At 43.6% G+C, this 24,118-nt stretch overlaps 1 protein-coding gene across 2 annotated transcripts in view; it reads right to left on the reverse strand.

Moving 5' to 3' along the window:
* Window positions 1-1,808: 1,808 nt before the first annotated feature.
* The window catches only part of LOC126336595 (E1A-binding protein p400-like), a 161,086-nt gene continuing 138,776 nt past the window's right edge, over window positions 1,809-24,118 (reverse strand). For both annotated transcript variants that reach the window (XM_050000460.1, XM_050000459.1), the window contains exon 7: window positions 1,809-4,831. The gene's annotated coding sequence lies outside the window, so the exon portion shown is untranslated. The remainder of the gene's footprint in view (window positions 4,832-24,118) is intronic.

Raw genomic sequence — 24,118 nt, forward strand, 5'->3', positions numbered from 1 at the left:
TCCTAACGCATTACGTTCCTCCACTGGAAACAGTCTGTGCACAGTATTACTATTCGTCTTTAGAGCATCACCTTCGACCAGCTTTGAGAAAGAAGGGGCGAAACTGTCTGAGCAACCCACCCATCATTTTGCACGACAATGCGCGGACGCATACAGTGCAAGCTGTGGCTCCTCTGTTCGGTCGATGGGTGTGGATAGTACTGTACCATCCACCATACTCTCCGGACTTAAGTCCTTGTGACTTTCATGTGATTCCGAAGATGAAGGAACCACTTCGTGCCATTCGCTTCGGAACTGTTCCAGAGATTCGACAGGCAGTAGACCGCTCCATTCGCACCATCAACAGAACAGGCTCTGCTGACGGTCTACTACGACTTCCACATCGCTGGCAACGGGTTCTACACAAAGTTGGTGACTACTTTGAAGGACAGTAACAGGTGCAAACATGTAACTCTTTTGCATCGGTTGTGAATAAGAAGTTGCCATTATTTAGGTTCCAACCCTCGCATTTTCTTACTTTTATTTAGTGCTCAGTTTTGACTTATGGATATCAGAAAAAAATCTGTAGGTGCAGTGGAACATTTTCGTGCAGTTTCTTCCCTAGCTTTTTAGTATTCCATAAAAAGTCTCTTAATTATTATTATTCACGTATGGGCCCAGAAGGACCATACGAGGTACAATCCACCAATGTCACGTTTGATGGTTGGCCTTTCTTTGTGCCCAAATTTGTTTCATCCGTTCTGAATGAAGTCTCTTTCTTTAATCAGACCACTTCGCTCCAGACTGTTTTCTAACTTCCCTCTGACCAACTTTCCAATCAAATATGTTTTGTGTGAACGTTTTCCTATCTGTAAGGTCTGCCTGAGTTATACCGATTGCTTTGAGATCCTCCTTAATCGCAGCAATCCATATTATTCGCACAGTTTTGGCCTTACTTCTGTTTTCGTAGAATTCTATTATTTGTTTTGTCAACCTAGTGGGTGCCATTCTTTTAATGTGCCCGTAAAATTTAAGTCTTCGTTTTCTCATGTCACCATGTATATCTGTGTATTCTTCTACTTCCTTGTTACTTCTCAGCCTATAAGTTCCTCCATCAGTAACTTTGGGGCCTTCTATTTTCCTAATAATATTTCTTCCTTTCTTTTGATTTTCTTTAATACCCCTCTTCCTATTTAAAATTAAATTTTTTGCTCCATAAAGACATTCAGGTTTGATCACAGTGCTGTACCGTTTAAGTTTACTGAATTTAGGAAGTGATTTTTTATTATAAATATTTTGTGTTAATCTGAATGCAGTTGCCATCTTTTGACAGCGAACTTCATTTGCAGCTATTTCCAGAACGTTTTCTTGTATTATTTCCCCCATGTATTTAAGCTGCGATACACTTTTTATTTTTCCATATTTCGTGTTCAAAAACTATGATGCTTGTTTGTTGCATGCCATGTATTTCGTTGTTTTGAATGATATTTGTAGTCCTACCTTTTCAGAGACTTCTTTAAGAATTTCAATTTGTTTTTGAGCTGTAAGTAACATCCCTAGTTAAAATTGCCAGATAATCTGCAAAGGCGAGATAGTCTACTCTATCACTTGTACCTTACTTGATTTATTGGTCTATATTTTGAACCGACTTCTGCTCTTAAATCTAATGATATTTTACCTCTGTGTTGGTGCTAATAAATTGCAGTTGTACCCTACTTACTCTACAAGAAGGTATTTGCACATTCATTCTGTTAATTTCTGTCCAGATAAATGAGAAACGTCTTTGAAAGTTGCTTTAGGAGTAGGTGGTTTAAATGAAAACACGAGAGTATTTTGTACATTACGTTTAATATGACAAATGCAAAACTATTACAACTACAACGTGAGTAATAAAATAATGAATAAGTTCTTAACAATGCATGTAAAAGTTATTTACAATAAAAGGTACTCGTAAAATACTTGATACAGTATGTTTGGTATAGTAATACCACGTGAGACAGGAAAACTGTCCCTTATCAATACTCTACTTCCCGCAGTTCGAGACGAAATACGGAAATCCTCCTTGGCGATTACTGCTACAACAGAGGGAGAGAATGGCGGGAGCGGAAAGGGTAGACTTTGTTATCTCAATCACCTTCGGTGCCTGCGGATGCGGAATCAATAAATAAATAGTGGACAGGGGATAGTGAAAAGACGAGGGAGCTTACATCCTTGCTTTATAGAGGAAGAGTATGGGTAGTAAAGATAATGAGGTGTGTTAGTTCTGCTAGAAGAGTTACGGTTATTTGATGTTATGGGGCTGGCCGTTTTCTTGAAATATTTTGTTTCATTGTGTTTCACGAAGAAACCGAGGGATAGTGAGGGATTAAGGAACCGTGTGGATTCAACTAGTGCCAGCGGAGGGCGATCTGGGGTAGACGACCGGAGTGAAACCAAAACAAGCGGACTCGCCTGGAGTAGCGGAACAATACACGACCGCGGGCGCGCTGTGTGACGTAACGCGCGGCCACTTTCTTCTGTGGCTTTCCTGGCGCCCCAGGCAGAACGCGACTCTAGAAGGCTGTGGGCTGGTCGGCCGAGCCCCCACGTGGTGGTCAGCGATGTAGCCGCTAGAAAGCGGACACACTTTCCGCTCGCGAGCCGCCTATAGCGAACAGGTATCACGCGAATTGATGATGGTACTTGCGTGCAGTGGACTGGTTGTTAGCTACCGTTAGTGGTGACTGTAGCCGCGGGCGCTACGCTTGCCCCGAAGAAGACAAGTGCCTTCGCAGAAACATTTAATGCCCCAGAAGAACTGCATAGAGGCTATGGACTGAGATGCTCCCTTAGGGAAACGCAGTCACCGTCTTGTCCTTCTTATCAGATATATATTTCAGCTTCAGGTCACAATAGTCGTACCTGGTACAGTTTACATACCAATTCACCATATGATCCGTGACGAAAGGAAGAGAGGCGGAAAACATACCTAACTTTTATCCATTCCGGATGTAGAAACTGCAACTGTGATGAATAAATCAATCATTTCTGAAGGCCATTATTCATCACAGTCGCAGTATTCCACATTCATTATGGATAAACGTTTTATTTCGCTACCTAACTAAGTCAGAGGAACAGTGAAAACTTGCAAGAAATGTAAACTGACGGCAATGAGAACAGTTCTCGTAATTGAATTCAATAATCAATGTATCTTAAATAACGTTCCTCATAATTATGTTAGAGTTGTATTAGAGACAGCAGTGAATCAGTACAGGCAGCCAGAAACGAAAATGTGAAAGCACGTAGATAAATGAAATTAAGTCCCACTACAAATGAATCTAGATTTAAGAACCTGACAACTTTGAAAATTCTTAGCATAGTTCGGCAATCTATGCATAAAGACAAGCTAAAAATTTCATCAATTCGAAACATAAAGCTCTCACTACTGATCTGTTAGAAAAAAATTCCACTAGATTTCAGCCAGATTTTCCTGCTCAGCAACATACATTATTTGACAGTGTGATTAATACAATAACCATGAACTTCAACAATAGGGAAGTAATTTACTAATTAAAGGGCGTGAGAACAACATCTAAAGGTGACTGGTGCAGTCGTCACTCAGACTCTTCGAAAACAGGTCATTTAATGACGACTTGGTAGCAAATCGAAACAGGGAAGTTACAGCCTTTGTGACCTGTACCTGAAGTATATAGAGAAATTAATTCTCTGAAGCTGCTCCCACGCAGCTACGTTATTAGGCAATGTTTTCACGGTCACGTGAAAAGCTTTCATCTGCCTTAATTCATAAAGCTATCATCTGAAGGTACTCTAACGCACTCCTGTTGCAGTTTGGTCGTGAAGGAAAAATGTAAATGACAATCTGCGGTTAGTAACACCAACAACCCTACGAAAGCTACTGCATTGAAATGAACTATTTTGGATAGGGGGCTTTTTCTGTTGTGAGACGAAATGCCATTTCGCAGTACTTGCAGCGTACTGTTTTCCAAGTGGCATATTTTAACAAACAGTGTTTTATTTTCGAGTGAGACGACAGTCATTGCATTTCACACGGAACTGCTCTCCGGTGATATGAAGAATGAGCCATCCAAATTTAGTATAGTCTAATTAAAATTAATTGTTAATCTACGCTTTACATCACGGACCTGAGAACTCAAGGTCGCGCACAAACTACCTTCTCTTGCCTATGCGCTACTACAAAATATTAGTTTACGCGTAGGTTTCGAGAATTGCACAACAGTTGAAATGCACTACAACCACAACTTGTTTCGATATCCCCGAGCTCCGATGTGAGCCGTGAGTTTTGCAGGCAGAGGTAATTACTACGACTCAGCCTTAAGGGACTTGGAACTGAAATGCTTTGTGACAACTCTACAAAGGCACTTGGCAGACGTAAATTAACAAGTTTTAATTAGACCGTAATACGGAGATTCGGATGTGTGTCCAGTGATAATTTCCGTTGCAGTTTTACCGATTAGCCGATAATACAGTGTGCACCACGTTAATTAGGTTTAATTACCCAATTAGAAGAACGATGTAAAGAATATACCAATTTTGCGCAATGTAGCTGGCCACTAGAGTGTTAAGACTGTGTTAACAAATAACCTGACAGTTTGGAATCCACATCGGTTTCTTAAAGTGTTGATAGTTGACGCTGTCATGGTTGGCCAGGGTATTTGGAAGATTTAAAGCTAAATTACAGAGGAGTGACTAGGTCGGAATGAGAAACAGGGAGGCTCTCTACACAAAGTAGCGCTGCTTTTCCCAGCTGACGTTCGGCGCTGAAGCCAGACTTTCGACAGACAGGATCCCTGGCACCTTGCGAACGGAGCTCCAAACTGCGACCGCTGCCAGTCTGGAACACAAATAGAAAGGAAAAACAATAAGCAAAATTTCTAAATTTTTGTCGTTTGAGTATTGAGCTGTCAAATTACTGAAACACACGGTGGTAAGATTTAGAAAAGTTTTGCGACATTCTCGGTGTCGATGGTTACACAGGTTGAACCATTAATCTCGTATCCGTATGCATAAAAACCGGAGAAATGCGAGTGGGACTCGCATTCGGAGGGTTCTGTACAAACTTAATTATGTACATAGTTAATAATAATAATAATAATAATAATAATAATAATAATAATAAATAATAAACAATACAACAAATATACAGAAGAAAAAGAGGAGAAAAAATTGAAAAATACATCCAACTGGCTGAGGAAGTCAAGGACATGTGGCATCAGGATAAAGTTGACATTATACCAATTATACCATCAACTGCACGAGTCATACCACACAATATCCACCAGTACATCAACGCAATACAGCTACATCTAAACGTATGTGTACAACTACAGAAATCTCATTGACTCATGTTCAATTACCCGAAAGTTTCTAAATGCAATGTAACATATACTGTACAGTTAAAAGGAAGTCACGCTTGATAAAGGTCCGCGTCACTTTCCATTTTTAACTAGACATAACGTCTGAGAAAGGAAAGAAAAATAATAATAATTTCACGAGGCTCACTCAGTGGTCTGGTGCAGATCTTTCTACTGAACGCGACTTCGCCGAGTTCTGCGTCCCTATGCTACCCCAGTTATCTAACCAGATAAAGGGGCCCAACATTTCGATGTGGAATCCGAAACCAGGTGTTGTACCTGGCGACTCATCGCATAGTTGAGAGGTGAAGGCCAGGTTATAATGAACACTGGGCCGTCCTTACAGTTTTCAGGCAGATCCATCACTGCTAGACCACTAAGTCCGACATATATGTAGGCAGTTCACCTATAGGTTCGGACGAGTGGTTCTGCGAGTATGAAAATGACATGTGACATTCATGGCCATGTCTGCTCACTGCGTTGACTTAGAAGCTTAAATTATTCATACCGGCAGGAGATCTTAGTATTTGAAATAAATTGAAGCTCGATAACTCTAACCCCTCCTGAGAAAAACGGGCCTTTAGATATGACCATATCTTTTGATATATCTTTTGATTGGACTGACATAAGTTTAAATTTTGTACCCTGCCAAAGAACTGTAGACCCTAGAACTTGACACTTATTTCAGAATGAAACCTCAGAAAAAGAGGCCTTAACAGTCTGACAGACAGATATACCTACAGACAACAAAGTGATCCTACTAAGATTACGGTTTTATCGACTGAGCTACGATATCCTAAAAATGGATGTATGTGCGTGTTCCAGCATTGCTCAGCGGGTGGAATAATTTCAACCAAACATTGTACACAGACGACTAAGTACGAGGAGACAATTACCATCACATTTATTTGTGCCGATACTCGAAATAAGAGGTACGTGGCATGTAAACAATAGTTTTGCAACGCTTGTGGCAAATTTAGCCAAATCAGTCTTCAGACTGGTTTGATGTGGCCCACCTTAAATTGCACTCCTGTGCCAACATCTTCATCTCAGAGTAGCAGTAACTTCCAGCATCCTTGATTAGTTGTTGGATATATTCCAGCCTCTGTCTCCAACTATCTTTTTGCCCTGTACGGCTTCCTCTAGTCCATGAAAGTTATTCCCTGATGTCGTAACGCATTTCCTGTCATCATGTAACTTCTTCTGATGAATGTTTTCCACGTATTACCTTTCTCGTCAATTCTGAAGAGAACTTCCTCAGTTCTTATCTTATCAGTCCACTAAATTTTCGGCAACATTCTGTAACATCACATTTCAACCGCTTCAGTTGTCTTCTACACCTGCATCTACGTCTACGTCTACATATCGAGGGAGATGACACAGTAGTTACCAGAATGGACTTGCGTTCGTGAGGACGACGTGTCAACTCCCTGTCCCGGCATGCACAGTTACCTTTCCCCTGATTTCCCTAAATCGCTCCAAGTACCACACTGGGTTGGTTCCTTTGAAAAGGGCACGCCGATTTCCTTTCATAATCCGATTTTGTGCTCCGTCTCTAATGACGTCGCAGTCGACAGGGATTTAAACTCTAGGTTTTTGGAAAGCCGCTGCCTGAGCTCGACTCTCTCTAATTTCACCTTCATTGTCTTTTCGTGAGCAATACGTAAGAGGAAGCAATATACTGTTTGACTCTTCTAGAAACGTATGCTGTCGGAATTTTAGCAATAAACTATATAGCATTACACACAACGCCTGCGTTGTAGTGCCTGCCACTGTAGCTGGATGAGCATCTCCGCCTCGCTTCCGTGGGGCAAAAATTGTAGAGGCAGACAATGGCTTGACTTCAAGTGGATGTAGGTTGCTGTAGGTATGCAGAGATAAAGAGGCTTGCACATAACAGATTAGTGTGGAGAGCTGCACGAAACCATACGACGGACTAACGACCACAACATAGGCGATTGTTACCCACTACTGCCAAGCGACTCTTTTGTATTTCTTAGGTGTGACAACAAACAAGTGAAATCAGGTACTGGAGCGTAGAACGGCGGGAGTACCACATTCAGTGTTGATATCAGACCTTCGTTTTATCATAAACAACGGCTTGAGCTCTGATACCAAGCGAACGATGTATGGCTAGGTCTTCAGTTCAAGAATGGTAACACGATCTGCTGGTTGCGAACCTTCCGCATTTCTCTCGCCATCCAGTCAGCGGTACCGGAAGCAGAGACCTCTGAGACGAGTGGCACATCTTTCCAACACTTTAGTTAAAAGCGAACCAACAGGACTAACTACACCATTCGACTGCGACTTACGAATTTATATGGAAAAACTTATCAGATTTTTTTTTAAATTTCGGGCAGGACGTCTTGATTCCAGGTGCATTAAGGATTCTTAAATGATGGCCGTGAATTTATGGTAATGAAACTTTTTATATGGTTCAAATGGCTCTGAGCAGTATGGGACAAAACATCTGAGGTCATCAGTCCCCTAGAACTTAGAACTACTTAAACCTAACTAACCTAAGGACATCACACACATCCATGCCCGAGGCAGGATTCGAAACTGCGACCGAAGCGGTCGCGCGGTTCCAGACTGAAGCGCCTAGAACCGCACGGCCACACTGGCCGGCAAACTTTTTATAGGCTAGCGTCAGAAATGTTGCTACTACACAGTTCAGTCACATTAATGTGACCAACACCTAAGTTCTACTGCAACGTGCAATAAACAGTCGCAAATGGCAGGTGACAACACCAGCACTGGTGAGTGTGTAAAGCATGTCGGCAGGCCACGGAAAATGGTGCAGGCATTGTGGTAATGTGGTAGCGGAGCGATGTGTGTCACGTTCAAAAGAGAATGATCATAGGCTTTCGGGTGGAGGGTGAAAACATTTCCGATACGGCTAATTTGTAAACTGTTTTCTTGCTGCCGCGGTTGAAAGTAGTCGTTTACTGCGCATGGTGAAATGGCACTATCCAAAAGCAGCGGCGAGGTAACTCTGGTGCACCATGGGCCATAGATAACTTGGGTGACGGCGGCTGTGGCGATGTGTACCGGTGAACAGAAGAGCAACTGTCAAATAACTAACCGCCAAGTTGAATCAAGGGGCTAATAACGATCGTTTATCGAACAGTGCTACGTATGGGACTCCGCAGCAAACGCAATGTTATCAACGTGGTTCGTGCACCTATGCTGACTGTCGTTCATATGGCTGGAATTTGCATGCCAATGCCGCAACTGAACGTCCACTGAGTGGCGATAGGTAGCCTTTCAGATGAATCACGTTTTATGCTTCATCGGACCGATGGTCGTTTGGGTGTACGGCATGAAACGTCTGAAGGCAAACACCCTGCAACCTGGAGTGAGTGTTGCAGACATTCCCAGGTTGACCTCGTCGTTTCGGAAGACACAATGTATCAACAACGTATGCAACTATTTTTGGCCGGCCAGTGTGGCCGAGCGGTTCTAGGCACTTCAGTCTGGAACCGCGAGACCGCTACGGTCGCAGGTTCGAATTCTGCCTCGGGGATGGATGTGTGTGATGTCCTTAGGTTAGTCGGGTTTCAGTAGTTCTAAGTTCTAGGGGACTTATGACCTCAGATGTTAAGTCCCATAGTGCTCAGAGCCATTTGAACTATCCTTGCCACCAGTATCTACCAGCAGGGTAATACAACGTGCCACGGAGCTCACAGTACTCGTGCGTTGTTCGAGAAGCACCAGCATGAGTTTACCGTACACCACTGGCCACGGAACTTCCAGGATTAATACCCAATCGAGAATCTGTGTGGCTACCTCGATCAAGCTGTTCGCACCATGGATCCTCAGCCGAGAAACATAGGAGGTGCATTCAAGTTCTAAGGTCTCCGATTTTTTTTCTCCGGACTGGAAAGAGATAGAAACACGCGCATTGTTTTAAAATGGGGCCGCGTTCATTGTCAATACGTCCCAGAGATGGCAGCACCGTACGGCAGATGGAATTTTACCGCCAGCGGCGAGAATGATAGCTATTTTAAATACTTAAAATGGCGACGTTTTCCTTACTTGGACAGCGTGCAGTCATTCGTTTTCTGAATTTGCGTGGTGTGAAACAAATTGTAATTGATCGACAGTTGAAGGAGACATGTGGTGATGGAGTTATGGATGTGATGAAAGTGCGTTCGTGGGTGCGACAGTTTAATGAAGGCAGAACATTGTGCGACAACAAACCGAAACAACCTCGGGCTCGCACAAGCCGGTCTGACGACATGATCGAGAAAGTGGAGAGAATTGTTTTGGGGGATCGCGGAATGACTGTTGAACAGATCGCCTCCAGAGTTGGCATTTCTGTGGGTTCTGTGCACACAATACTGCATGACGACCTGAAAATGCAAAAAGTGTCATCCAGGTGGGTGCCACGAATGCTGACGGACGACCACATGGCTGCCCGTGTGGCATGTTGCCAAGCAATGTTGACGCGCAACGACAGCATGGATGGGACTTTCTTTTCGTCGCTTGTGACAATGGATGAGACGTAGATGCCATTTTTCAATCCAGAAACAAAGCGCCAGTGAGCTCAATGGAAGCACACAGATTCACCGCCACCAAAAAAATTTCGGGTAACCGCCAGTGCTGAAAAAATGATGGTGTCCATGTTCTGGGACAGCGAGGGCGTAATCCTTACTCATTGCGTTCCAATGGGCACTACGGTAACAGGTGCATCCTACGAAAATGTTTTGAAGAACAAATTCCTTCCTGCACTGCAACAAAAACGTCCGGGAAGGGCTGCGCGTGTGCTGTTTCACCAAGACAACGCACCCGCACATCGAGCTAACGTTACGCAGCAGTTTCTTCGTGATAACAACTTTGAAGTGATTCCTCATGCTCCCTACTCACCTGACCTGGCTCCTAGTGACTTTTGGCTTTTTCCAGCAATGAAAGACACTCTCCGTGGCCGCAGATTTACCAGCCGTGCTGCTATTGCCTGAGCGATTTTCCAGTGGTCAAAACAGACTCCTAAAGAAGCCTTCGCCGCTGCCATGGAATCATGGCGTCAGCGTTGTGAAAAATGTGTACGTCTGCAGGTCGATTACGTCGAGAAGTAACGCCAGTTTCATCGATTTCGGGTGAGTAGTTAATTAGAAAAAAAATCGAAGGCCTTAGAACTTGAATGCACCTCGTAGCGTAGATTTTCACAGCATTGGAGTTGACGTGGCCCCTTATGCCTGAAGATACCTTCAAGAATTCATTGACCTGCTCTCGCGCTGCAAAAGGTGATTCTTCAGGGTTTTGACAGGTGGTCACATTAATGTTACTGGACAGTATATAACATGTACATCTGTCAAGAAGGCGGGCAGCACAGCGTTGCCAAGGAAATGTTGCTAGACGTAGGATTGGTTCTCTAAAAGAGACAAATGTGATTTGCCGTGGCGTTTCCCAGACTGCAGGAAGGAGCTCGTCACAAAAACAGCGCAGAGGCACATATTCTCCACATAAAACGTACTTTTGACTGCGAGTGAACATTCTCTTTGCTCGTGACTAGTCTCTAGTAATTTGTGCAGTGCGCACATGAATCGGTCCAGAAACAGCTGATGCGAGTGGCGTAGTGACTGAGACTTTACGGAACAGTTCTCTCCGGCGACCTTGTATCGAGGTCACCTTGGTCGAACTGTTGCGCAGCTCTGAATCATTCACGAGGAATGCTGTACATTTTCGCCCCCTGTCACGTTCGCGGAGGCCGTCCGTTCTTTACTCATTTCGTTTTTTGTAGCTTTTACCGTTTCCACGGAAAACATCCGTGGTAATAAGTGACCATCCAGAGAAGTAGGTAATCACTATAATGGTCGGATCTCGAAGATAAAAATGTTTTGTAAGGAGGTACGAGATAATATTACCAGCGTGTTTCTAGTTTGTTGCTTTTCCCATGCCTTTAAATCACTTGTACGATCCACGGTGTCCTTCGTGATATAAATAATTTTTTACATAATGTGCTTGTCAAAAAAATTCTGCTCTAACGAAACTTTCCCTTGAACGTCGTTCACCTTGCCGCTTTCCCTCCGATGCATATTGTCGCGCGTATTAACATCTGGGTGTGTGTAGTTTACATTTGCAGTACCATAGCCCTTCACTACTGTCATTTGAGTAACCTATTTCTATTCCTTCAACAACGATCCGCAATCTCATCAGGAAACTGTTCCTTGTGTGTATACAGGATCTCGCATTTGAGAAAGTAACGTACCCTGTAAAAAAAGTCACAAGCAAATTTTTTAGTAGAGCGGGAACTTGATTTTCTGCACACTTTATCCCATTAATTGTAAACCAAGGGTGTTGTAAAGCACCTACACCTTTTTGTTACCGACTTCTTGCCGCCTATACGAGTACTGCTCAGAATTTTTCTGTCATTAACAAAATCATGGGAACTGCCTTTAGTAATAGGATGCGATCCACCGAAGCCTTTTTTCATCGATTTCCTCTGTAGACCAACAAATTGTGATTAGATGTTTAACATACCTGTAACTTATTTGTTACACTTTTAGGTTGATTTTATTCCTGTACGGAATCCGACTGCCCATTTCATGGTCCAATAGCCCTATTTATGAGACCGCCAGTATCTTAGATGGTACGTTGACTTAGCTTATAGACCGGAAAGAACATTCGTCAGCACAATTAAGGAATCAGATGATGTGACATTCACCCAGTAAAAATGAACTTTTAACATTGTATTGTTACAGAACCGGCATTTACGACGGACTTGCAGAACTATCCTACTGCCTAGAACATATAACCGTCTTATGAATCACGAAGACTACATAAGAGAAGTAAGGGTTTGTACAGAAGCATACACAGTGGTTTCTGAGTGACTACTTAACGTAACAGATAGGAAGAGCGTTTATCACAACCGAAATACCGCAGAACCAAGTGACACGACAGCAAATGAGTCGGTAGTTTGAAGAAGTGAACAACTCCAAAAAAATCTATTTTTCCCACCAAACTTGTGTTAGCATATAGATGCGCATTGTGAGCTATAGAAAGGGAACGAAAACCATTTATATGCCGGCTTAATAGGACCTAGAAATATTCGTTGGTTTGAAGAAGGGAAATCCCCATTTCGAGTGCGTCCACCCTCAACGCTTTAGTCACTCTAACAGTGGGTGTTGGTATCTGCTGTTCTGCTGCTTGAAACATTGTGTTTCCAGCACATAAGAATATTGTTTTGTGTTTAATACCTGACGTCTGAATCTAGGTATTTTTCATTAAAAGTAAATGAACAATAACTATAGATACATTAACTATTCTACCTGTTTTAAAAGCGTCTTTGTTTGACGTTTCTAATATGATGCTGAGTCTTTTTCTCGTGGACCTACATTTAAGTTGTATGGTGTTGAACGTGTTGCTAAAACGTCTTTATTCGCCTTTGACTCCACAACAATACAGCACACACACTAAAAAATGTTTAGCATCACCTCGGTTCCGAGAGTTCCGGAACACAAAATTGAAATAGAGATCAACATAAAGATCATTTTTTGTTGCTCATGTAAACCACACATTTCACGTTGTACAGTCATACAGCGAGACCTTCAGAGGTAGTGGTCCAGATAACTGTACTCACCGGTACCTCTAATACCCCGTTGCACGTCATCTTTCATTGATGCATGCCTGTATTCGTCGTGGCATACTATCCACAGGTTCATCAAGGCACTGTTGGTCCAGATCGTCCCGCTCCTAAACGGCGATTCGGCGTAGATCCCTCAGAGTGGTTGGTGAGTCACATCATCCATAAACAGCCCTTTTCATTTTATCCCAGGCATGTTCGACAGGGTTCATACCTGGAGAACATGCTGGCCACTCTAGTCGAGCGATGTCGTTATCCTGAAGGATGTCACTCTAAGATGTGCACGTTGGGGGCGCGAATTGTCGTTAATGAAGACGAATGCCTCGCCAATATGCTGCCGATACGGTTGCACTATCGGTCGGAGGATGGCATTCACGTATCGTACAGCCGTTACGGCGCCTTCCATAAACACCAGCGGCGTACGTCGGCCCCACAACACAATGCCACACCAAAACAGCAGAGAACCTCCACCTTGCTGAACTCACTGGACGGTGTGTCTAAGGCGTTCAGCTCGACCGTGTTGCCTCCAAACACGTCTCCGACAATTGTCTGGTTGGAGGCATATGCGACACTCATCGTTGAAGACAAAGTGATGCCAAATCTGAGCGGTCCATTCGGCATTTTGTTTGGCCCTTCTGTACCGCCCTGTATGGTGTCGTGGTTGCAAAGATGGACCTCGCCATGGACGTCGGGAGTGAAGTTGCGCATCATGCAGCCTATTGCACACAGTTTGAGTCGTAACACGACGTCCTGTAGCTGCACAAAGAGCATTATTCAACATGGTGGCGCTGCAGTCAGGGTACCTCCAAGCCATAATACGTAGGTAGCGGTCATCCACTGCAGTAGTAGCCGTCGGGCGGCCTGAGAGAGGCATGTCATCGACAGTTCCTATCTCTCTGTATGTCCTCCATGTCCGAACAACATCGCTTTGCTTCACTCTGAGACGCCTGGACACTTCTCTTGTTGAGAGCCCCTCCTGGCACAAAGTAACAATGCGGACGCGATCGAACCGCGGTATTGACCGTCTAGGCGTGGTTGAATTACAGACAACGCGATCCGTGTACCTCCTTCCTGGTAGAACGACTGGAACTGATCGGCTGTTGGACCCCCTCCGTCGAATCGGCGCTGTTCATGCATGGTTGTTTACACCTTTGGGCGGGTTTCGTGACATCTCTAAACAGTCAAAGGGACTGAGTCTGTGATACAATATCCACAGTCAACGTTTACCTTCAGGTATTCTGGGAACCAGGGTGATGCATAACGTTTTTTGAGGTGTGTAGTTACAGTGGCACCCACAGGGAGCGGTGAGAGGGAGGGTGGAGGGGGAGTGAAGGGGAAATGAAGACATTTGTCACTAGGATTAGTCAGTTTATTACTGGGCCGTTTTTGCCAACTACTGGTTTGGTGTATTCATGTCCCCATGGCCCACTTGGAGAGTCATGGGAGTTGTCCCTACCCTGCACCTATAGCTTCTCCTCCAGCTCCTCTCGCTGCGTCGGCATCTTCGGTCCCTGCCTTCTGAGGAAGTCCCAAAGGCGAGCGCATCTTTCACCGCACGTGGCAGCCCACGTAAGACATCATCACAACACTTTACATTCTACCCCCGTTTCGCGTAACTATGATCACCCCACCCTTACAATCACAAATCGTCTATGCATCCGACTGCGGAGAGGTCCGGAGGCCCAGTGGCGAGGCCTCAAGTACAACCCCTGTTCTCCGTGCCCTAGAGCTCCGCCGAGGGAGGGGTGTATGGCCCCAACTGTTTCTTCTTTCTCCTTCCTTCTGTTAAATGGCCAAGCGGTTCTAGGCGCTTCAATCTGGAACCGCACGACCGCTACGGTTGCAGGTTCGAATCCTGCCTCGGGAATGGATGTGTGTGATGTCTTTAGGTTTAAGCAGTTCTAAGTTCTAGGGGACTAATGACCTTAGATGTTAAGTCCCGTAGTGGTCACAGCCATTTGTACCATTTTGTTATTTAATAAAAATAAAAAAAGCGTAATGCATATTTTTCTAGTTTATGGAGTTGAATGATGTAGATTCGCATCCCACTACATGTTAATAATTTTTTCATCTTAACTTTGTTAACATATTTTGGGACTCTATTATGGATATATGTTCCGCAACAATAGATGTTATCGAGATTTTCGTCTGATTAGAGAATGAAAGATGAAATAAACATTTGATTGTTTCTTTTTGAACGTGTGGTGATTTCTGAGTGTGGTTTTAGTTGGGAATCTAAGAGGTCACCTTAAATTTCTGCAAGCGAAGCGATGAGAAATAACCCTCGTTTTCTTTCTGGTCACAAATATTTCAGGGTAGCATCTCACAAGTCTTCCTGCAAAAAAACGGCAGTCGCAGTTGAGATATCTCTTGCACTAACGGCATACTGAGCTGTTACCCATATTAGAGATGCCCGAATCGAACGCTGAAGAAAGTCGATAGCAGTTCTTGGACCTGTCGGTATTGCGTATGACGTAAAAATGATGTTTTAGGGAAGTCTTGTGAAATGAGAGTTACTCTTTTCCGTATTACAACTATCATAGGCACGTCACGAAACCACGGAACTTCCAAATGATACCAGAGATATGTCGTTGTCTATAATGGAAGAACATTGGCAGCGAGGCTATATCCTAGGCGGTGCACTTGCTGAAAGACAGCACAGAAATAAACTGAGTCATCCGCCACCAAACTAAATAAGCATCACTACCAATCCTCTTCCGTGATGAATGTGTGGACTGTATTGAATGTTTTCGGAAAACTAAAGTATCACACGGCCTTCAGAAAACTCCTAACGATGACGACACAGGAAGTCGTCGAATGCTTGAGGTTACATAGAAACCTGACGCAGTAAGAAATCCGTGGAGCATTTATTGAAGAATGTCGGTGCTAAAATTCCACATAAAGTAGCTCCCTTCGATACACAGTTCTAACCGCCTGTCCTTCCCGAACTATGGACTCATCGCTGAACCCTGAAATCTACCCTTCCTTCCAAACATAGCCTACCGTATCCACCCAATCTCAAATGAATGTTCCAGTTCGTCCTTTACTTTCCCAACTGGCATCCCTCTCATCTAACACCTACATCCCTCCTCTCACTTCTTTCTCAGAAAGGTAATGCCCATACCTTTCGATGTAACACCCTCTCCAACACTTCTCACTTCTTAAAGTTACCAGGAGCCACCATCATACCATGCTCATAATCAAGAGAATGTACATCACATCTCTATCATCTCGTCATAATATCCTTACTTATTTTATCTTCTTGATTTTTTCTGCCCAGTGACCAAAGAGCGACAATTAGACCGCTGTCAGTCATATACCAGTAGCGATACTGTGCATAACTGTTAAGAAAAGAGCATTACATACCAAAGATCTTAAACTGATGATCTTGAATCCCTTCGTGTGTATGGAATAAGAAGATCTGCGATCAAAACCATTCCTACATACCGTCGAGTGCCAATACGCAGCGGTTGCTTACCTCTATAGGGAGTTCCATTGTTATGTGATGAGGATTAATTGCTCGTGTTCTAAAGCTGACAATTCCATTTACAGTGCTGAATTTGTCGTAGGCCCCTACGCACCGCTGTCGAATGACGCCTTGCGGCAATGGACGAACCAACAATTTGTTGTGGTACCTGAAGGGGAAATAATTTTTTGCGCTACTTTAGGACAAGTGTTTTTGTGTGTATTTGTCGATCTTGATTCATTGCCATCAAAATCCGACAGACTGGACTAGATTAGTAGTAACGATGACGACACGTGAAACCTTGGAACAGAGTGGAACACGTGAAAAAAGCGTGAAACCTTTGTGCTGTTTAACGTTTTGGAGGACGTTCTGAATAAACGTTGCCTAGGCCAGTTACAGGAAATGACAAACATGCATGCAAGAGGGCTCTCTGTCAACATGGAGAGCATTTCAGCTGGTGCGCAGAACGTACTTCCAGTCTTCTGACGTCGGAAGTGCCTACCTGCAGTAGACACGCCACTCACTAATGGGAGGAAAGTCACTAGATAGAGAACAGGAATTAGAGATAACGAGATGTCCGCTAACGGTAAACGGTGTACGCGACGCAATCTGCAGGGGACAGCGTTGCGACAACTGTGCGCCGCCGCGTCCTTGCCGTGGCAGCGGCAGCACCAGCCTGCGGTTTCCGCCAGCCCAGCCGCACCTTGCTCGGCCGCAGCTCCTCGCCTACGTCACTGCCGTGCAAGAAACGGGTTTCACGGCGTTGCAATCGTAACTGGAGCAGGACTACTGCAGCAGCTGTTAAAGCGCCACGAATACTCTACTACGCGTTCCTTCAATTCTTCGAACTGTGCAGAAAAACGAGCTCCGGTTTGGAAGTGTGCTGGCTACAATTCTGTTCAAAATAAACACGAATAAAAAAATATGTTCATACAGGTATCGACGAAAAATTCAAAACTGCAAACTGAGGCGACCGATGGATGAATGTATAACGCTGCAGCACAGTTTAACCACGCAACTGGCAAGGATCGTAAACAGAGGACACGTCGATACCATACCAGGGCATAAAGTCTTTTGCGACTTTCATTCAATCTACTCAGTTGAAAAGTAATTATACCTCGCAGTCTGGCGCGTGACAAGATACGTACATGTCCGCATTTGAGAGAGGACGTGTAGTTGGGCTCAAAGAAGTCGGATTAAGTACACTACTGAAACTTCCTGGCAGATTAAAACTGTGTGCCCGACCAAGACTCGAACTCGGGACCTTTGCCTTTCGCGGGCAAGTGCTCTACCATCTGAGCTACCGAAGCCCGACTCACGCCCGGTACTCACAGCTTTACTTCTGCCAGTATCTCGTCTCCTACCTTCCAAACTTTACAGAAGCTCTCCTGCGAACCTTGCAGAACTAGCACTCCTGAAAGAAAGGATATAGGTCGGGCACACAGTTTTAATCTGCCAGGAAGTTTCATATCAGCGCACACTCCGCTGCAGAGTGAAAATCTCATTCTGGAAACATCCCCCAGGCTGTGGCTAAGCCATGTCTCCGCTATATCCCTTCTTTCAGGAGTGCTAGTTCTGCAAGGTTCGCAGGAGAGCTTCTGTAAAGTTTGGAAGGTAGGAGACGAGATACTGGCAGAAGTAAAGCTGTGAGTACCGTGCGTGAGTCGTGCTTCGGTAGCTCAGATGCTAGAGCACTTGCCCGCGAAAGGCAAAGGTCCCGAGTTCGAGTCTTGGTCGGGCACACAGTTTTAATCTGCCAGGAAGTTTCATATCAGCGCACACTCCGCTGCAGAGTGAAAATCTCATTCTGCAGTACACTACTGGTCATTAAAATTGCTACTCCAAGAAGAAATGCAGACGATAAACGGGTATTCATAGGACAAATATATTATACTAGAACTGACATGTGATTACATTTTCACGCAATTTGGGTGCTTAGATCCCGAGAAATAAGTACCCAGAAAAACCTAGATACGCCTGGGCATGGAGTCAAACAGAGCTTTGATGGCGTGTACAGGTACAGCTGCCCATGCAGCTTCAACACGATACCGCAGTTCATCAAGACTAGTGACGAGCGTATTGTGACGAGCCAGTTGCTCGGCCACCATTGACCAGACGTTTTCATTTGGTGAGAGTTCTGGAGAATGTGCTGGCCAGGGCTGCAGTCGAACATTTTCTGTATCCAGACAGGCCCGTACAAGACCTGCAACATGCGGTCGTGCGTTATCCTGCTGAAACGTAGGGTTTCGCAGGGATCGAATGAAGGGTAGAGCCACGGGTCGTAACAAATCTGAAATGTAACGTCCACTGATCAAAGTGCCGTCAGTGCGAACAAGAGGTGACCGAGACGTGTAATCAATAGCACCCCACACCATCACGCCGGGTGATATGCCAGTATGGCGATGACGAATACACGCTTCCAATGTGCGTTCACTGCTATGTCGCCAAACATGGGTGCGACCATCAAGATGTTGTAAACGAACCTGGATACATCCGAAAAAATGACATTGTGCCATTCCTGCACCCGGGTTCGTCGATGAGTACACCATCGCAGGCGCTCCTGTCTGTGATGCAGCGTCAAGGATAACCGCAGCCACGGTCGCCGAGCAGATAGTCCATGCTGCTGCAAACGTCGTCGAACTGTTCGTGCAGATGGCTGTTGTCTTGCAGACGTCCCCATCTGTTGACTCACGGATACAGACTTGGCTGCACGATCCGTTACAGCCATGCGGCTAAGATGTCTGTCATTTCGACTGCTAGTGATACGAGGTCGTTGGGATCCAACACGGCGTTCCGTATTACCCCCCTGAACGCACCGATTCCATATTCTGCTAACAGTCGTTGGATCTCGACCAACGCGAGCAGCAATGTCGCGATACGATAAACCGCAATCGTGATAGGCTACAATCCGACATTTATCAAAGTCGGAAACGTGATGGTACGCATTTCTCCTCCTTACACGAGGCATCACAACAACGTTTGACCAGGCAACGCCGGTCAACTGCTGTTTGTGTGTGAGAAATCGGTTGTAGTCTTTCTCATGTCAGCACGTTGTAGGTGTCGCCACCGGCGCCAACCTTGTGTGAATGGTCTGAAAAGCTAATCGTTTGCGTAACACAGCATCTTCTTCTTGTCGGTTAAATTTCGCGTCTGTAGCACGTCATCTACGGGGTGTAATAATTGTAATGGTCAGTAGTGTAATTAGCGAATCGCTCGACATTTTAATAGGAGCTATGCCATTATCCGACGATGTTGGCAAGAATGGGTTAACCATGGCCGAATGTAGCGTCAAGAAGGAAGCGGTCGACCTAGAAACCGACAGAACGTGAGGTCCGAGAGAGGCACTCACAGCCCTGGAGTAACTATTATCATCGAGCCGAAGTGTAACTGGTGCTCCAGTGATCACAAGGACCATTAAGAGCTTGCTCACAGAAAAAGGGCTCCTTGCGCCGATTACCATTGACCTCTGTGCACCAATAAGCCAGTTTGCAGTGGTGTCAGTCACATTCGGCCTGTAATCTTATCGACTGGAGTAGAACTATCTCCAGTGATGAGTCCCGCTTCGAACTGAGCCCCGATGACCAGTAAAGGTGTGTCTGGAGACGCTCTGGGCAGCTGTGGGATATCACTCTGACTGTCGCCCGCTATCCGGCCGGGCAGCTAGGAGTGATGGTCTGGGAGACCATTTCCTTTTGTAGCAGGACTCCTCTGGTTTTCATCCAAGCCACCCTTACAGCACAGCGGCACGATGGCGATATTCTAAGGTCTATTTGGCCAGTAAGGTCACCGGATCTCTCCTGAATTATCAATGTTTCGAACACTCCAACTAGCTCGGGATTTCGACTATCTAACGCATCAGTTGGACAGAATTTAGCACGATATCCCTTAGGAGAACATCCAACAACTGAATCAATCGTTGCCAAGCCGAATTTTCATAGGGACCACTGGTCAATCAACACGTTATCGATGTCGCTGAAATTGTGAAGCTCTTCTTCTTGATCCACTCATTCAGTTTAGCTGAAATTCAATTTTTCTGAAATTGTAATCACTTGTTTACTTGTAGATGTGCACCAGACCTACCGATTTCCGTTCCATACGGATAATTCCTTCGTCGACCGCCGTTTTTTATTTATTTTTTAATTGTCGTCTTAGAATGTATAAACAAATGCGTTACCCATAATTCTCTACAGTAGAAACTTATTGTATGTCGAATGCTTTGTTCTAGCCACCCAGAGCACATATTTTGAATTGTGGAGAACACCCACACAAATACCCTTCAACATTATTTCAGATACTACAATACAGAACAACTTAAACCAAATGGTAAGCTAGTCTCAAATTAAAAGTAGTATGATCAGGTGTCGAACTGGATTCCTGTCAGACCACAAAGTACCTAGGAGTGACACTTGATAGATTCTTACTTTCAAAAAGCACTGCTCGAACTAAACGTCAGAGGTTTCCACCAGGAACAATCTTCTACGGAAACGGAACGGATCACAATTTGGGGGGGGGGGAGAGAAGGTGTAGCTAACTGGCAACTGTATCAACTTGTGCAGTGGTTATATGCTCTTCTGCGGCAGAGTATGCAGGCACAGTTTGGTATAATTCAGCACATGCCGAACAGGTGGACGTAGCTCTCAATGGCACCTACAGAATCATAATAGGTTTCCTAAAATCTACTCCAGTCAAACAGCTTTACCACCCCGCAGGAATAACACCATAACACCACTTCCTCTTCGAAGAGAAATAGCTGCCATTGAAGCCAATGTTGAGTTTCCTTAGAACATCGACGGTGCATAGGTCCACTGCTGTAAAAGATAGGATGCAACAATGACTCAACTTCCACCTTGCTGAAAAAGCGTTTCTGAAACGTCACCTCTTGGCCTCCTGGCCATGACGAGGAATGGACTACTTGGAAGCCCTTGAAAAGACCGCGATCTGGAGTTGGCAGATCAAACGTTTATTTGGCAAGATGGGGCTACATTGATCTAGATGATATTCAGTGTGACTGAAGAAGACCGACTGTGTCTAGCCTCGTGCACAGAAGATGAACTTCATCAACGAAATGAAAATGCATTGGAAGTGGCCAAGTTTTGTGCAAAAGTAATACACTCGTAGCTGTGTATATTATGTATATTTTTGATACGAGAAATAATAAACTGAAATCAACATATACAGTAGCTCTTTGTTTACTTTTGTTTACAAAAGGCGAGCTCCCATCAGCATATTCTCAAAAACACATCTCCAATGGATTTAATTTTCTTACGGTAGTCAATTGACTAGGATTATAGGTACACGGTTCCATTATATACTTGACGCAATATGTACTTTATAAACAAAAGAAAACTTCGAACAATATTAGTTTATTTTTCTCAGCACGTCCACTGCTACACGAGTGCTGTGCACTGAAATCTCTCGCTGTCTCATTGTTGCCAACTCTATCCAAGACAAAAACAATACAAAACACGCACTTCTGTAACTGTCAAAGTGACTGATAGCTACGTACGTCGATGTCGCGTTAAGACTGTCACAACAACTGCCCACGTACCCGCCTTCACCTGTGGCTGCTGTACTTATTCCATTGACTCGTGACGTCATTCCCATGGCGACGAACAATCCCTACGTCAGAATTACGGCATGTCTTGGGATAAAATTAAGTTTTATGTAATTTTTGAGCTACCTAATGGCCAGTTATGTGCTCGGTGCTTCCAAAAGGCATGTGAATACCTCACAAAATGACGATTCTGTTCGCATGAAAATCATGTTTATAATATATTTATTAATCCGGAATTTCGACTAAAAATATAGAAAACAAAAATCACTAGAAAAATCAAACAATGTATCGTAATATATATCAAACTATTTTGTACGATCAGTGGATGATGAAACTTACAGAGGATTTTGTGCTGGCGAAGTATTACGAAAGCGACGTGATGGGAGTTTGATAATCTATTTCGGCGATTTTTATTATCCTAATATCAATAAATCTTAAGGCGCGTACTCAAAATTGTATTTCAAGAAGAACTAAATAAAGCAAAGGTTAAGGACATTCTATGTCTGACGTGTTTTTCAGTGTTTTTAATCAAACAGTCCTTTTATGCTCCAAAGAATGACTGGTGAACGAGATTAATATCAACATAACCTAAATTGGTCTGGAACAATTAAATGACTTTTTGTACTATCTCAAGTGAAGAGTTTATATGCTCCGACCTGGTCGAGTTATAGTGGAAATGAAAAAAGAAACATACATAAGAAAAGACTTTTTCAAAAGCGAAGACATTAATTTGGAAATTAGAAAATAACATGTTACGTATCAGAATACTAATATTTTTTCGTAAATTTTGCTGCTAGAACGCAATGAATCTGGAATGTAATAAAAGGAAAATAATATGCAACTTACAAAATTTTTATCGTTTGTCTTGGATTTCACAATAGCAGATTCTGCGCTGAGTTGCAGGAGTAGTAATTTCCAGTTCAAAGCAATAACAAGTACTAGCAGTTATACTGTGCATAATGCTGTAGATAATGGTGAATTTGATTTTCTAATAATTATTTGCTACTGACGCTGAGATACGTAATTTCAGCCATCTATTGTTGTACGCAACGACACACGATTATTTTCATAGACTGAGGAGCAAATGGTACATGCAAATTTAATCGTAATAAGATTCTTTTGCATTTTTCAAGGAAAATAATTAATTTGAAATAGAGGAATTATTTTTAAAAATGGGAGACTGATTTGTGAAGTGGAACCAAATTTAAATCGGAAATCGACGAGACACCGACTATCGAAACTGAGATTTAACCGGGAAACCCAATTGCGGAAGTTTCCCGGGATATTAGTTCTAACATGCTGTCGAAATTAAACACTAGGCGCAGTAATAGCTATCGTCCATGGACAGTAAGGTATTATAGAAAAGTTGAGAAAATCGAATTAAACGTAGCTGAGCAAATAAATTGGCGGGAGAACAGGCTTCGATTAACCAATAATCAAATGTCTATTTCGTACATTGGACAAGATTTCGGGCGATATAGAGGACCATATTGACAGTAAACGTGAAAGACATTTTTCGGAAGTCAAGTTTGAACGGACGAGAAACATAAAGGAGCAGTAGAAACGATCGATGATAAAAATAGCCATTTCTGAAGTAGCGCAAAACACGCTCATTTCGAAATGGTGTCGCGATCAGAAAGATCAAATCCATTGCGAAGTCGGAACGACGTTGCATAATCATTTTTGTGACACGATGGCAGTTCGTTGATAGTAGTGGGAAGTGAGTGTTTCATTCGGGTTGTAATCTATTTGTAATTCGAAGAAATTGATGTTGTCACAAGACTATCTGAGCAGATTATTTTTGTAGCGAGGAGAATTCTATGAAAAGTGCTGAACTGTATGTCCCGAGTCTTGTCAAAGAGTAATAAAAGCCGTTTTCCTTCAACCATGTGCTGATGTTCTTAAAGAGTTTATTAGCTGCATTATCTGTATGGGGACTGGTGCTCCTTTTTATTGTTATACACGTATCGTCTGCTAAATGGACAAAATGTTCATCTTTTGGCAATGCAAATGTCAACATAAAGTTAATGAAACGTCATAGCAACTGAGAATTATAGTTTCATGTCAAATGTATGATGTTCGAAAACTAATGATAAATCCTGTTGTCATTGGTAATACTTTTGTTAAAGTTCTCTTTCTATGAGCTTTCATTAAGGTATGCT

The sequence above is a fragment of the Schistocerca gregaria genome, chromosome 2, assembly GCF_023897955.1.
Source record: "Schistocerca gregaria isolate iqSchGreg1 chromosome 2, iqSchGreg1.2, whole genome shotgun sequence".
In the NCBI taxonomy this organism is placed as follows: domain Eukaryota; kingdom Metazoa; phylum Arthropoda; class Insecta; order Orthoptera; family Acrididae; genus Schistocerca; species Schistocerca gregaria.